Source organism: Antennarius striatus, chromosome 2, assembly GCF_040054535.1.
Source record: "Antennarius striatus isolate MH-2024 chromosome 2, ASM4005453v1, whole genome shotgun sequence".
In the NCBI taxonomy this organism is placed as follows: domain Eukaryota; kingdom Metazoa; phylum Chordata; class Actinopteri; order Lophiiformes; family Antennariidae; genus Antennarius; species Antennarius striatus.
Window position 1 is genome coordinate 9174584 of NC_090777.1, and position 14799 is coordinate 9189382.

Consider the following 14799-nt stretch of genomic DNA (forward strand, 5'->3'; position numbering starts at 1 on the left):
AAGAAGCGTGTCCAGGCAGGATGGAACGGGTGGAGAAAAGTGTCAGGGGTGTTGTGTGATAGAAGAGTCTCAGCTAAAATGAAAGGAAAGGTGTACAAAACTGTGGTGAGACCAGCGATGTTGTTTGGTCTAGAGACAGTGTCACTGAGGAAAAGACAGGAGACAGAGCTGGAGGTAGCAGAGATGAAGATGCTGAGGTTTTCTCTGGGAGTGACCAGGAAGGATAGGATCAGGAATGAGTACATCAGAGGGACAGCACATGTTAGAGGTCTTGGAGATAAAGTCAGAGAGGCCAGACTGAGATGGTTTGGACATGTCCAGAGGAGAGATAGTGAATATATTGGTAGAAGGATGCTGAGTCTTGAACTGCCAGGCAGGAGGCCTAGAGGAAGACCAAAGAGGAGGTTTATGGATGTAATGAGGGAAGATATGAAGGTAGTTGGTGTGAGAGAAGAGGATGCAGAGGACAGGGCTAGATGGAGGAAATTGATTCGCTGTGGCGACCCCTGAAGGGAAAAGCCGAAAGGAAAAGAAGAAGAAGAAGCTCTTTTGACAGGTGCCTTTTCCTTTAACGTTAGCTCCTTTCCCAATCTCACCATTAGTTAGCATTCTTTCTCCAGTCAGCCTGCTAACATTGATCTATGGCTTGGCAATGCCCGTTTTCATATGTTTGGTATATGTCTGATATTATTGTTTTATTGTGGAATTTCCATGTATATGTACATACACTGAATATATATATATATATATATATATATATATATATATATATATATATATATATATATATATATATATATATATAGGCATACAGCTTTATGTCATCCATGTAGAGGAGATGGCTGATTGTTGTCCCACTTCGGAATCGGTATCCGTAGCCACTCTTTGTGATGATGTGACTGAGGGGGTTCAGGCCTATGCAAAACAGCTGTGGTGATAGTGCATCCCCTTGGTATATGCCGCACTTGATGTTAACTTGGGAAATTGGCTTGGGGTTAGTCTCCAGGGTTGTCTTCCACTTCCCCATTGAGTTCTTGATGAAGGCTCTTAGTGTCCTGTTGATCTTATACAGTTCCAGACATCCCAGTATCCACGTGTGTGGCATTGAGTCGTAGGCTTTCTGGTAGTCAATCCAGGCGATGCACAAGTTAGTCTGCCTATTCTTACAGTCTCTGTGTACTGCTCTGTCCACCAGTAGCTGGTGTTACTACCAACTCCTTTCTGTGCCCCGCTCATATATTGATCCATGTGCCTACTCATCTTAGCTGCCATAATGCCTGACCGGAGCTTCCATGTTGTACTGAGACAGCTTATTGGCCGGTAGTTGGATGGGGTAGATTCCTTCTGTGGATCTTTCATGATCAGGACTATCCTGCCTTCAGTCAACCATTCTGGGTGCGTCCCATCCCTTAGCAGCTGGTTCATCTGTGGAGTGCTGTCAGCTTTTTTAGCCAGTATGTATGGATCATATCGGGGCCCGGTGCTGACCAACTCTTTCTCTTTGACAGTCTCTTGATGTCTGCCATTTAGATGGTTACTGGTTCTTGTTCTGGGAGGGAGCTGTGGTCAGTCCTCAGGTCCACTAGCCACTGGGCATCAGTGTTGTGGGATGCTTCTCTTTCCCACATGCCCTTCCAGCATTTCACCATCTCACTGAGAGTACACCGAGAGTACACCTTTGCTGGTTGAGTGGAGAAGGTCTTGTTTATTCTCCTGGCCTCTATCTCCTTGGTGTATCTCTTCAGTCGGGTAGCCAGAGCCGTTAGTCTCTGTTTGGCAGTTTCGAGTGCTTCAGGTGGGGAGAGCTAGCTGTATTGCCTGGGTACCCCTTTATTCACCATGTTCCCCTTCTGTAGCTTGGCTAGCTGGCTGACTTCTCTCCACGTCACCTTTATCTTGGCCTCTAATCGTCTCTTCCATGGGTATTGTTTGTTATGCCCTGTGTTGATCTTATATCCCAGCATCTCGAGGATTACTGTTGCTGTACTGTGGATCAGCTTGTTGGTCTCAGTTATGTTCCCTGTGGGGATGGTTGTTATTGCAGCATTCACATCTTCTAGCAGATCTTCTGAATGTACTTAGCTTCGGTATTTGTCGGAGGCTCCAGGTTTCCATTTGGGTCACGATCTTCCTTCTCAGGCATTCGAACCCACAACCTCCTGCATTGAAGTCGGTTGACTTAACCACTGTACTATCCAGCTGCTACCTACAGAAAAAGAATAACAACAAAACAGACACAAATTCAAATTCTCTCTCTCCCGCTAGAGCGTTTCTTTCGTTATTTTTGTGTCTTGTCACTCTGTGTATTTGTCCATCTTTGTCAACGTCCATCTTTGTCAGGTCTACTTGCCCCAAGGCGGTCATACTCCCGTGAGTTTCTGCTTGACATGCGCAGAACAACTTTTTGGACTTAAACCCAGGAAATGCGGAAGTGCTGCATGAGTGCGGCCCGCTCCGGAGGCCTGCTCAACCACCTACCCCCATTCCTGCACCCAACCCACAATGGAAGCGCCACAGGCGGAACATGCGAAAGTAGAAGAGGGGTAAGCTCCGAGGCATCCTGGTTAGGCTAGCAGCTAGGTCTCACCGGCTGGCTATCCCGACTGTCACACTCACCATCGAGGCTCACTGGACAATAAATTGGACTACATTCACCTGCTCCAATCATCATCTTAATCTGTGGATGAGTGTTGTGTCTTTGTGTTTGTGGAAACATGGCTAACATGCTACCGGGGAGATAGAGCGCTCGCTGAGGGGGGAAGACCCGCGGCGGGGGACTCTGTGTTTACATCAGGAATGCTTGGTGCCGCAACGCTGCTATGGTCTGCACACACTGCTCTCCTCTGGTGGAGTTCATGATGATCAGATGCCGGCCATTCTACCTGCCCAGGGAGTTTTCTGCTATATTGCTGTTAGCAGTATACATCCCTCCCACCTCCAACAACAACAGGGTGAGGCACTGAATGATCTCTACCACCACATCAGTGAGCAGCAGACAGCCCACCAAGATACCTTTCTCATTCTGGCGGGGACTTCAACCATACAAACCCCAAGAGTGTGTTTCCAAAATTACATTAAAATATCAGCTTTGACACCAGAGGAGCTAACATCCTGTACAATGTCTACACGACACATAAAGATGCATATAAAAGCCCGCGCCCTCCCCCACCTTGGGGTGTCAGACCACACCACTGTGATGCCGGCTTACAGACCAATCATTAGAGTCATCAAACCTGCGAAAAAGCAGATTTTGGTTTGCCCTGAGCAGTCGTCACAGGCACTTCAATACTGCTTCTCCACCACAGACTGGAGTGTATTCAAAGATGCAACCACCCACAAAAATACCACAGACCTCCAGGAGTACACTAAGACTGTTACTGCGTACATGAGGAAATGCATGGATGATGTCACGGTCACCGGAACCATCTCCATTCGAGTCAAACAGAAGCAATGATGACAGGGGAAGTCCACAGGCTCCTGAGGGCATGGAACGCGGCCTTCAGAGCTGGAGACGAGGTGGGCCGAAGGATAGGTAGGGCCAACCTGTCAGGAGGCATCAGAGTGGCCAAGAGACAGTACTCCAGGAGGATCACCACCCACTTCAGCAACAGCAGAGACACAAGAAACCTGTGGTGGGGGATTCAGTTCATTATGAACTAAAAGCCCCTTCCGCAGTCTTGCGACAGCTCCACCACTCTGCTGAATCAGCTGAATGATTTCTTTGAGGCAGACAACAGCATCCCGGCACAGAGCCTCACAGAGCCTCACCCGCAAAGCCATCAGCATTGCAGGTGATCCCACCCACCCCTCTCACAGCCTTTTCAGCCTGCTGCCATCAGGTAGGAAACGGCAGAGTCTGCCAGCCAAAACCAGCGGGCTCAAGGACAGTTTCTTTCACCAGGCGGTCAAGAGGCTCAACTCCCTCCCTGCTCTGCCCCCTGCCACAACCATGAACTCTCCCCTCACCTGCCCTGCCCTCCCCCCAGCACCTGACTAACCCCCCCCCCCCCCCCCCGTCAACTCAGGGACTGCGCACACGTCACTTCCACTTCCGGATTAAAGAGTGTATAGAGGTGTTTACCACCCCTTTGTGTTTTGTCTCATACTTTGTGTTGTACCTCTTGTTGTACTGCCTGTGTTGTCCGGCCTGTGGTGTACTACCTGCTCTTCTGCCTGTGTTGTTCTGCCTATGTTCTACTACCTGTTGCATTGCCTGTTGTACTTCCTGCTGTTCAGCCTGAATTGTACTGCCTGTTGTCATCCGCCCATCTGCTATGGACCTGCTCTTCCCATCCCACCAGTACCACCCCTAACCTAATTATCGGCTGGAGTCCGGCTTCCTTTTTCCTCCGCGCCACCATACTGTTCCACCCCTCATCCACCCATCGGCTGTGGACCATCTGCTGTGGACCTACACCTCCCAAACAACAGTATCACCCCTCACCTAACCATCGACTGGGGTCCTGCTGCCTCTCTTCCTTGGTGTCATCTTACTGTTCCACCCCTCATCCGCCCAGCGGCCGTGGACCTTCCTCTGTGGACCTGCACCTCCTAGCCCACCAGTATCACCCCCATCTCTCCATGTGCTGTGGACCTTCTCCTCCAAGCCCACCAGTACCACCCCTCAACTATCCATCGGCTGGGGTCCTGCTTCCTTTCTTCCTCCGTGCCGCCATACAGTCATCCACGCAGCTGTAATTGTGCCTTGACTTTAGCAACCTCAACCATATTGATACTGTTTCTATCTCGCCTATCAGTCACTCTCTCTCTGTCTCTCTCTCTCTGATGCTGTTCTTATCTTCCTTTGATTTCTTTTCCACCCAACCGGTCGAGGCGGATGGCCGCCCAAAAGAGTCTGGGTCCTGCCCAGAGTTTCTTCCTCATCGAGGGAGTTTTTCCTCGCCACTGTCGCTTATGCTTGCTCTGGAGGGTTCCGTTGGGTTTCTCTGTCTGTTAAAGCGCTTTGAAATGTCTGCTGCCATGATTAAGCTATATAAATAAAACTTGATTGATTGATTGTTGTACTGCCTGTTTACCGTGGGTCAGAGAGGATTGCAATTTCATCTGTGCTGTATGTCATGCATATATGGTACACTTGACAATAAAGCTGACTTTGACTTGACTTTGAAATTAGAGCCGACAGAACATTTGAACCTATTCTCTTTTTTATATTGTATATTGACGTAATGTAATACGTTCAAAAATTATTTTTTGTGAGTTAAAGGTACATTAACAGACTACACTTACATTTTAGTGAATTTAGAACATACAACCACGGATCCATGACAATTTCTCTTTTGTTTTCCTTGTGTGAGAACCTTTCTTGATTTTTAGAGGAATCAGCTGAAATTTGATGTAGATTTAATTAGCATTTTTTCTTCAGGAGGGTGCCATAGCACAGGGGCCAGTGGAAGATGTGATTTATTAGAATTCATGAAAGAAATCGACCACAGTAGCCAGAAAGAATCTGTGAGCAAAATGAGCATAGTGGGTTGTTTTTTTTTCTGTTGCTCTAATTACTAGAGGCTTTCATTATCTGTCAGACACCAGCGTTGCTCCGCACTGGGTCAGAAACTAAGCAGGACGTCTTCTCAATGAACAATTATCCTGTACACCATTGCACAAACAGTTTCTCCTTTCCATCCTCTATTTGCGTCATCCAAATCCAGAAATGGCCAAGCAATTCACTCTCTTCTGTCAATATATTTTTTCATTCTTCCTTTGTCCCTGTCTCACATTGTCTTCATCTGGCTGCCTCTCCATCTATCCTATCTGCTTCATTCTCTTACTGCTGTTTCCTTCAGCCCGTGAAAATTTTCGATTCCTCCCCAACCAGCTGCAAAATTGAGTGGCTCCACACACGCAGGGACACACACAGCAGGACTTAGCTGGGAAAATCAGTTTTTTGTAATTATTGGTGGATAATAAGGACAAGGGAGAGCTGATGCACTGAAACTCATTGTCCATTAAGTGTATATCCCGGACAGCCTTCTTTCACTTGTGAAATATTACTAAAGTTAGAAATTTCATATCCTTTAAAGATGCAGAAAAATCATTAATGCCTTTATTACTTCTAGATTGGATTACTGCAATTCCTTATTATCGGGCTGCTCTGGCTCCTCTGTTAGGACTCTACAGTTAGTTCAGAATGCAGCAGCCTGCTTACTGACTCAAACTCGGAGGAGAGAGCACATCTCTCCTGTCCTAGCATCCCTACATTGGCTCCAGATTAATTCTAGAATACAATTCAAACTCCTTATGATTACATATAAAGCTCTCCACTGTAAGGCTCCGTCTTACATTGAAGATCTTATTGAAGTGTATCACCCTCCCAGGGCCCTTCGATCCGAGGATGCAGGATTTCTGGTGACCCGTCGAGTTTTTAAGAGTAGAACAGGAGGCAGAAGCTTTAGCTATCTGGCCGCTGTGCTCTGGAACGATCTCCCTACCTTGGTCCGGGGGGCAGACACCCTTAGCTTATTTAAGAGTAGACTAAAAACCCTCCTCTTTGATAGAGCCTACAATTAGAAATAACACACACACCACTAGATATGCTCCTATAGGCTTAGGCTGCTGAGGTTATTTTTCTCCGTCTCTCCCGTTAAAGGGAGATACTCTTCTGTCACTTCTCCTTCTCTTTATCTTTCTATGCTTCTAGAATTTATTGCTACTGTTAAATCACACTCTTTGTCTGCACGATACTTCCGCTTTCTTTGTGCCTCTGTTCCACAAGTGGGGAACGTGGATGGAAGACAGGATATCCAAAGGCCTGGAAATCCCGCCCCCAATTCAGCGACAGCTCACTATGGACATTAAACTCAAACTGGCCTATCTGCCTCTCTCTCCCTCTCTGTCTCTTTTACTTGACCTATCTCTGTCACCAGTGTATTTCTTTTTCCCAACCAACAGGTCAAGGCAGATGACCACTATCCAGAGCTTGGGTCCTGCCCGGAGTTTATTCCTCAGTGAGGGAGTTTTTCCCCGCCACTGTCGCTTATGCTTGATCTGGAGGGCATTGTTGGTTTTCTCTCGGTAAAGCGCGTTGAAATGTCTTCAGATGTGATTAAGTGCTATATAAATAAAAGTTGATTGATTGACCATAGGTAGGGCGGCACGGTGGCGCAGTGGTTAGCGCTGCTGCCTCACAACACGGCGGACCCGGGTTCGAGTCCCGCTCTGTGCGGAGTTCGTGTCTGCGTGGGTTCTCTCCGGGTTCTCCGGCTTCCTCCCACTTCCAAAAGAATGCGCTTCAGGTTGATTGGCCGGTCCCAAATTGACCGTAGGAGTGAGTGTTTGTGTGAATGATTGTTTGTTTCTATGTGGCTCCGAGGTACACTGGCCAGGAGTGTCCCCCGCCTCACGCCCTGAGACTGCCAGGATAGGCACTGGCTACCCCGCGACCTGCGTTAGCGGATTAAGCGGGTTGGAAGATGAATGAATGAATGATTGATTATCTCTGAACCAAAACATTTATGAGTCCATTTGAGAAAAAAGCAACAACTTAATTTTACTTCATTTATCTTTAAGACAAGTCAAGAGACAGAGATGGGAAGGATGTGCAGCAGGTTAGGGGGATTAAGGATAGGGATGGAAGTCTATTGACAGGTGCCAGTAGTGTGATGAGAAGATGGAAAGAGTACTTTGAGGAGTTGATTAACAAGGACAATGAGAGAGAACAAAGACTAGAGGTGGCTGTTGTGGACCAGGAAGTAGCAAAGATTAGTTAGGATGAAGTGAGGAGGGCATTGAAGAGGATGAAAAGTGGAAAGGCAGTCGGACCTGTTGATATAACTGTGGAGATATCGAAGTGTCTAGGAGAGCTGGAGTTTCTGACTGGGTTGTTCAACAGGATCTTAGATAGTGAGAAGATGCCTGAGGAATAGAAGAGAAGTGTGCTGGTGTCCATTTTTAAGAACAAGGGAGATGTGAAGAGTTGTGGCAACTACAGAGGAATAAAGCTGATGAGCCATACAATGAAGTTATTGGAACGAGAAGCTGAAGCTAGACTAAGGGCAGAAGTGAGCATTTGTGAGCAGCAGTATGGTTTCTTGCCAAAGAAGATTACTACAGATGCAGTATTTGCTTTGAGGATGTTGATAGAAAAGTACAGAGAAGGCCAGAGGAAGCTGCATTGTGTTTTAGTCAATCTGGTGAAAGCTTATGGCAGGGTGCCCAGAGAGGAACTGTGGTATTGTATGAGGAAGTCTGGAGTGGCAGGGAAGTATGTTGGAGCAGTGCAGGACATGTACGAGGACTGTAAAACAGTGATGAAGTGTGCTGTAGAAGTGACTATGATGTTTGCAGATGACATTGTGATCTGCAGTGAGAGCAGGGACGAGGTGGAGGAGAAGCTAGAGAGGTGGAGGTTTGTCCTGGAAAGGAGTGGAATGAAGGTTAGCCACAGTAGGACATAGTACATATGTGTGAATTAGAGGGACCCAAGTGGAAGAGTGAGATTACAGGGAAAGAGATCAAGAAGGTGGAGGATTTTAAGTACTTAGGGTCAACAGTCCAGAGCAATGGAGCGTGTGGAAAAGAAGTGAAGAAGGGTGTACAGGCAGGATGGAACTGGTGGAGAAAAGTGTGAGGTGTGATGTGTGATTGAAGAGTTTCAGCTAAAATGAAAAGAAAGGTGTACATAACTACAGTATGGTGAGACCAGCGATGTTGTTTGGTCTAGAGACAGTGTCACTGAGGAAAAGACAGGAGACAGAGCTGGAGGTTACAGAGATGAAGATGCTGAGGTTCTCTTTGGAAGTGACCAAGATGGATAGGATCAGGAATGAGTACATCAGAGGGACATCACATTTTGGACGTTTTTGAGATAAAGTCAGAGAGACCAGACTGAGATGGTTTGGACATGTCCAGAGGAGAGATTGTGAATATAATAGTAGAAGGATGCTGAGTTTTGAAATGCCAGGCAGGAGGCCTAGAGGCAGACCAAAGAGGAGATTTATGGATGCAGTGAAAGAGGACATGAAGGTAGTTGGTGTGAGAGAAAATGATGCAGAAGACAGGGTTAGATGGAGGCAAGTAATCCGTTGTGGCGACGGGAAAAGCTGAAAGGAGAGAAGATATAAGTCTTTTGTTGGACCTTTAATCACCTTTAATCTTTCACTAAACATTTACATCACGCTTACCGGTAATTGTACTATTTTAACATATTCCCATCCCCATCCTTCCTTTTGTCTGCTTGTCAATGATCTTCTTTGGGTTGTTTTCCCAAAATAAGGCATTTCAAACAGGAGCTCTCAACCGTCTAAAAATGCAAATGTAACACAGGTGATGAGGTTCATTGAGAGGGACTTAAAGAGTGTGTCATGAGGCTGTCAGATGGAAATTACAGAGTAGGCCTACCATATTTAGATGTGCAGACATCTTAGAGAATCCTAGAGAATGACAGTTTTTTTCTTGTTTTAAACTAATTGAAGTGTGCTGGCCTGAATGCTTGATTACGTGCTCCAGTGAATATATGCAGAGCAAGATATAACCCTTTTTTCCCTGCTGTTAGTATATGAACAATACGGAGAGTCAAGGCTTGAATGTGAGGCAGGACGAAAGCCTAATGAGCTGGTGTTTCTTCCGCTGCAGGGTTTCCACAGGTAGATTGGTCTCTGACCGAGCTGTGGTGCTTTTGTTTTGACATATGTAGCCATACTGATTATTTTTAGGTTAACTTTGCATTCCAGAGGAAGTGATTTTAATCTGTCCAATGGTTCATTGTTCCTTGTGACCCCCCTTTCACTTTTTATTTTCAAGAATCACTGCATGCAAGCTCTCGTTAAAGGAACAATCCAACCCAAATAACAAGACGCTATCCATTCAGTCCGATGTTAGTAGATATTTGTGTGAAATTTCTGGAGCTTCACAGTAGAATCACCTTTGCAGAATTATCCAGAATAACAAGAATGGAGACTTTAAAACATTTAGAAAATCACCCCAATTGCTCTGACCTGACATCCCAGGATATCACAAGGTGTTGACATGATTTCGTAAGGACAGCTCTTAGCCTCTAAATGTATTTTAGTACTCGCCATGTTTAAATGCATGAACTTCAATGCAAAGATCGCAAAGACTTGCTGATCTTATATAATGTGCATATATGAAATGGCATATGCTATTATTTCCACATGAATCGTCATGTGTGGAGGACAATGCTCCAACAATATTTTGCCTGTAATGTACTGTATCGTGAGCTGTGGACTTCATAGCTCTCTTCCCTCATGTGTCCTCATGTGTAAATTTTCCAGGTTCAAAATGCGTGTAGATTTTTCTGCTAAAGTTCTACGCTCTAACCCTAACCCGAATGGCATCTTTACATTACAGTTTTTCTCGATTTCTTACACACATTTTCTGAAAGCATGCTTCATACTCTCAGAACTCTACATACAAATCCAAAAACACATACACAATGGTCAAAACCTCTCACTTCTCCTGCAAAATGAAGCTTTACTTTCAAAACAATGTTATCTCTTCTCAAAATGGTGTTTTGTTGTCAAATGACAAACACAAACCATCAAATGAGTAGACATTTATAAGAACCATTTGAACACTGATGTGCTCAATGTAAAACAAGGTGATGAATGGAAAACACTTCATCTCCTTTCATCATAAGGACTTGGGCCTTTTTTGTTCAGTGTTACACTTACTACAGACAGTACAGAAAAAAAGTGTTGTAAAATATTTTAGAATATTGTTTTTATACTCAGAACAGACAAATAATATATTTTATTTTTCCCAACAAAAACAATGTACACAGTGTACATCCAAACCAACACAAAGTTGTAAATACAAAATAGAAAAATGCAGTTACAGTAAGAAAAAAAAAAGAAAAAGAAAATATACTGCATCCTGTCTTCTGTTTGGATTTGTCCACAACACCTCATCCACATCACGGGCAATGTTTTCCTCTGGCTCTGCCTCTGTTGGCATCCATTGTTCCAAAACAGACAAGCTCACCTGTTGCCCTTTTATGCTAAAGCTGTGATTGCTAATTGTAAAACTGTGTGGTGTTTGCTGATGTGGTGAGTCAGTGCACACAGTAGGGCAATTAAGTTTAAAATTTTGAATGACAGTGTGTTCCTTGTGAAAACAAGAGATTTTTCTTCATGAAAATTGTGCATAATGCAGAGAATTGTGTGTAGTGTTTTGAAAAAAGTGTGTTCTACAATTGAAATTTGAGTGTAAAGCAGAAATTGTGTTTGCAGTTTAGCAGAAATGGTTCAGGGGGCTGGTGCATGAGTTACATGTTGTGGTCATTGTGTCTCAAGTACCAGAAAATGTGTGTAAGCAATCGAGAAAAACTGTAACACACACATGTGTTAATAGAAAGACGTGCCCGTTCACGCAGTGCAGACGCCTACATTGTTGATTCTGACGGCCCTGAACCGATTTCATACAACCTGTCGGGTAGAACATGGCAACAAAAGCTAACTGAATTCTGATTGGTTAAAACCTCTCTAGAAGAAGAAGAAGTATATTTTATTTATCCCGCAAGGGAAATTACATAGTCACTCAGGTTAGTATAGTATACAGGCCCCCTGAACACAGCACACAAGGGGGCCTGTAAGCATGCAGTTAGTACAAACAGATACACATCAAACTACACAAATTAGGAGGCAGAGTGATGGGCAGCGGCTTCTGGAACGCGCCCCAAATTGAGCAGCTTGTAGGGGGGACGGCGCCTTGCTCAAGGGCGCCTCGCTCAAGGGCGCCTCGGCAGTGGCTAGGAGGTGAGCCAACACCTCCCACCGTCGACTCACACTCGGTTGGATGTTCTGGCGGGAGCGGGATTCGAACCCTTGATGTCTTCAATACGATTGCTCTAAACCTGAGCCAATGCTGCCCCTGTAGCCTAAAAATAGAACATTGACATCAGAGGCTGTTTAAATTAATCCACTGGACTTTAATGAAGTTTCTTGAAGACGTTTTGCAACTCATCCAAGAGGCTTCTTCAGTTCTTCCATTTCAACGACTCCCACTGTTGAGGAGCCAGATGGGTTTCAACTATGGTCATTGGAATGTGAATAGCACTGACCACACCTGACCAGCCACCACCAGAACGGAAGAGGCCTCTTGGATGAGAGGCAAAACCTTCTTAAAGTGCAGTGGATTGATTTTAACATCTTTGGATAACCATGACCTGGATAACTGAGAACCTATAAGGACACAGTTGATGGGGGTGCCAAATGGGGTCGTTGAAATGCGAGTTTCACTAAGCTTTTGTATACTAAAGAGGTTCATTAGCATTAGACACCTCACCTGGGTCAATCTGCTGACACATTGTTCTCGAGAGTTTTGAAAGGACCTGATTGTAAGCAGGTGAAAAGTGATGTTGCAGACCACTCCCCTGTTCAGAGAGCCATGAGCCATGTGCTTGTGGGGTGGTTGTTTGGTTTCTCCTATGCAGAGATCTAAACATTCCTCGCTGCATTCGACTGCATATACCCTACACATTTGACTGTGTGTGGGGTTTTTTGGGTGGACCAGTCTTTGTCTAAGGGTGTTTCAACTATCTTAAGTCGAGATATTCCTGCAGTGCTCTTCTGCAACGATCAGCATTATAAACGTCATACACAGCTGGAAAGGTGACCCATCCATCTTCAAAGCTAATTTTAATGAGGCAGTTACTGAGAACAGCTGCTGCAGTCTCTCAGGCACTGCTCTCTAAATGGTACAGACTGTTGAGAATAAACCTTTCAAACAGACATAATCTTTTATTTTAACCAGTTACAAACAAATGGAATGAGGCCCCAGTATCAACCTTTCTATTTTTCATTCTATTCTGATTCCAAAAAGTAAAAATAAGCTGAATGCTAATTGTTGAAGGTCACAGGTTGAAGGAGGAAAAATGTTCCTGCAGTTGAGTTGCAAAACGTTTTCAGGTACCTAGAATAACTACCGAAGTATCATTCAACTGTTGTTAAGTAATTATTTGGTTGGTTGATATTAGATTCTTCAGGAATATGGGACGGCAGTGGCTCAGCGGTAGAGCAGACATCTTGAAGACAGATCGCCCAGCCATCGGTGGTTCGAGCGCTGCTCCCACCAGGACATCCATCAGAGTGTGAGCTGATGGTGGGAGGTCTCGGCTCACCTCCCAGCCACTGCCGAGGCGCCCTTGAGCAAAGCGTCCCCCGCCCCCACAAGATGCTCATTCCCCATACGTGACCCGTCACTCTGCCTCCCCCTAAATACTGTTTGCTGTGTTTGCATGCCCACAGGCCCCGAGTGTGTTGTGTTCAGGGTCCTGCACATAACAATGTCTGTCTATATATGCATGTGACTGCAAAGAGTGTAATATGTGAGTGAAAAAGATAATTTCCCCATAGGGGATTATTAAAGTGGACTTTCTGATTCTTAATATGTAGCATGCAGTCCATTACAGTCCATTTAGTCCATGTATGACTGGAGCAAGAGCTTGGTTTACACAGCCAATAATTGGTCAGACTTGTTCTCAATGACAGTTGGACTCCTACGGAGCTGCCTATTGTCACTGATTCTGTTCATAATAGAATTCAATTCCATTTCAATTCAGTTTCATTTGTGTAGTGCCTGATCACAACAAAAAATTATGTCATGATCCTTTCCAGGTAAAGCAGGGGAAAAACCTACTCTTGTAGAATCCAAGTTATTATACAAGCAAACCTTGGTTTTCAAATGCTTTTAGACATAGAACAAATCGGAATTCGACCAAAAAATTCAGAATTTTTTTGTCATAGAAGTCAAACAAAATTTGGAAATCAAATGTGAAACAAACGCAGTAACATCCATCCTCCTCCTCTCCCTCTCCAACGTTCACGTATGCCAACTTGTTACGATACCAGACTTGCTCATCCGGAATCTGCGTGGTGAATGATGAGCGGAACAAAATAAGTTTTTCTCTTCTTTATTGATCCAGAGCCCACTACGCTCACCTGAACACTCAATTAAACACAGGCACATTAAGCATGTCACACTCAATAGAACAAGTGCATTATATTTAAATAAGTAGATTAATTAATTACGCTGTTAACTAATGCACTATAAAAATTAACGCAATTAATTGTGAGTGGCAAGTCAATACACAAGCATTTTAAAATTGACCCATTAAGTGACCCGTAGGCTGCAGTGGCATGTCACTTCCTACCTGCGCCATGAGTCAAAAGCAGAGTGACCAACACACATGGACGCGACACAGGAGAGCGAGGCAAGCCCACTCGGACCTCTGGGTGGAAAGTTCATTTATAAAAAGAACAAAGACGGGACTATCAAAAAAAACGCAGTGATTTGTACCTTTTGTAAGAGAATTTTCATATCACCGAAGCAGCTCCAGCCTAACGTATCATTTAAATGCAAAACATGTCAGGGACACAGAGTTGAACGTTAGCTTACCCTTTTAAAAGAAAAGCCTGTTGGCATCTTGCTATTGATGTTGCCTTATTTAAAGGCATGTTATACTTTTCATTTTAAATTGCTGTATTCATTTTGAATTGCTGTATTAAGTATTTAGTATTCATTTTAATTGAGAGTCTGCTTATGTGCCTATTTGAGACTCAGCCTTATTTTATTTCTGAATTTTATTTATTTTATTTAGCTGTATTTGTATTGCATTTTTGAGAAATGCACCTGGCCTAATTGGTCTGCTGATGTGCTTGGCCTTTTTTCTTTTGAATTTCATGTATAAAGCACACTTAACCAATAAAACTGTGGATTTCAAATCTTCTCTTCTTGGTGCATTCTATTGATTAGTCATGCACTACAATTTTGTAATGTCCTAGAATTCAAATTCTTTATTTGGGGGCCTTTAGCAGGTATGAG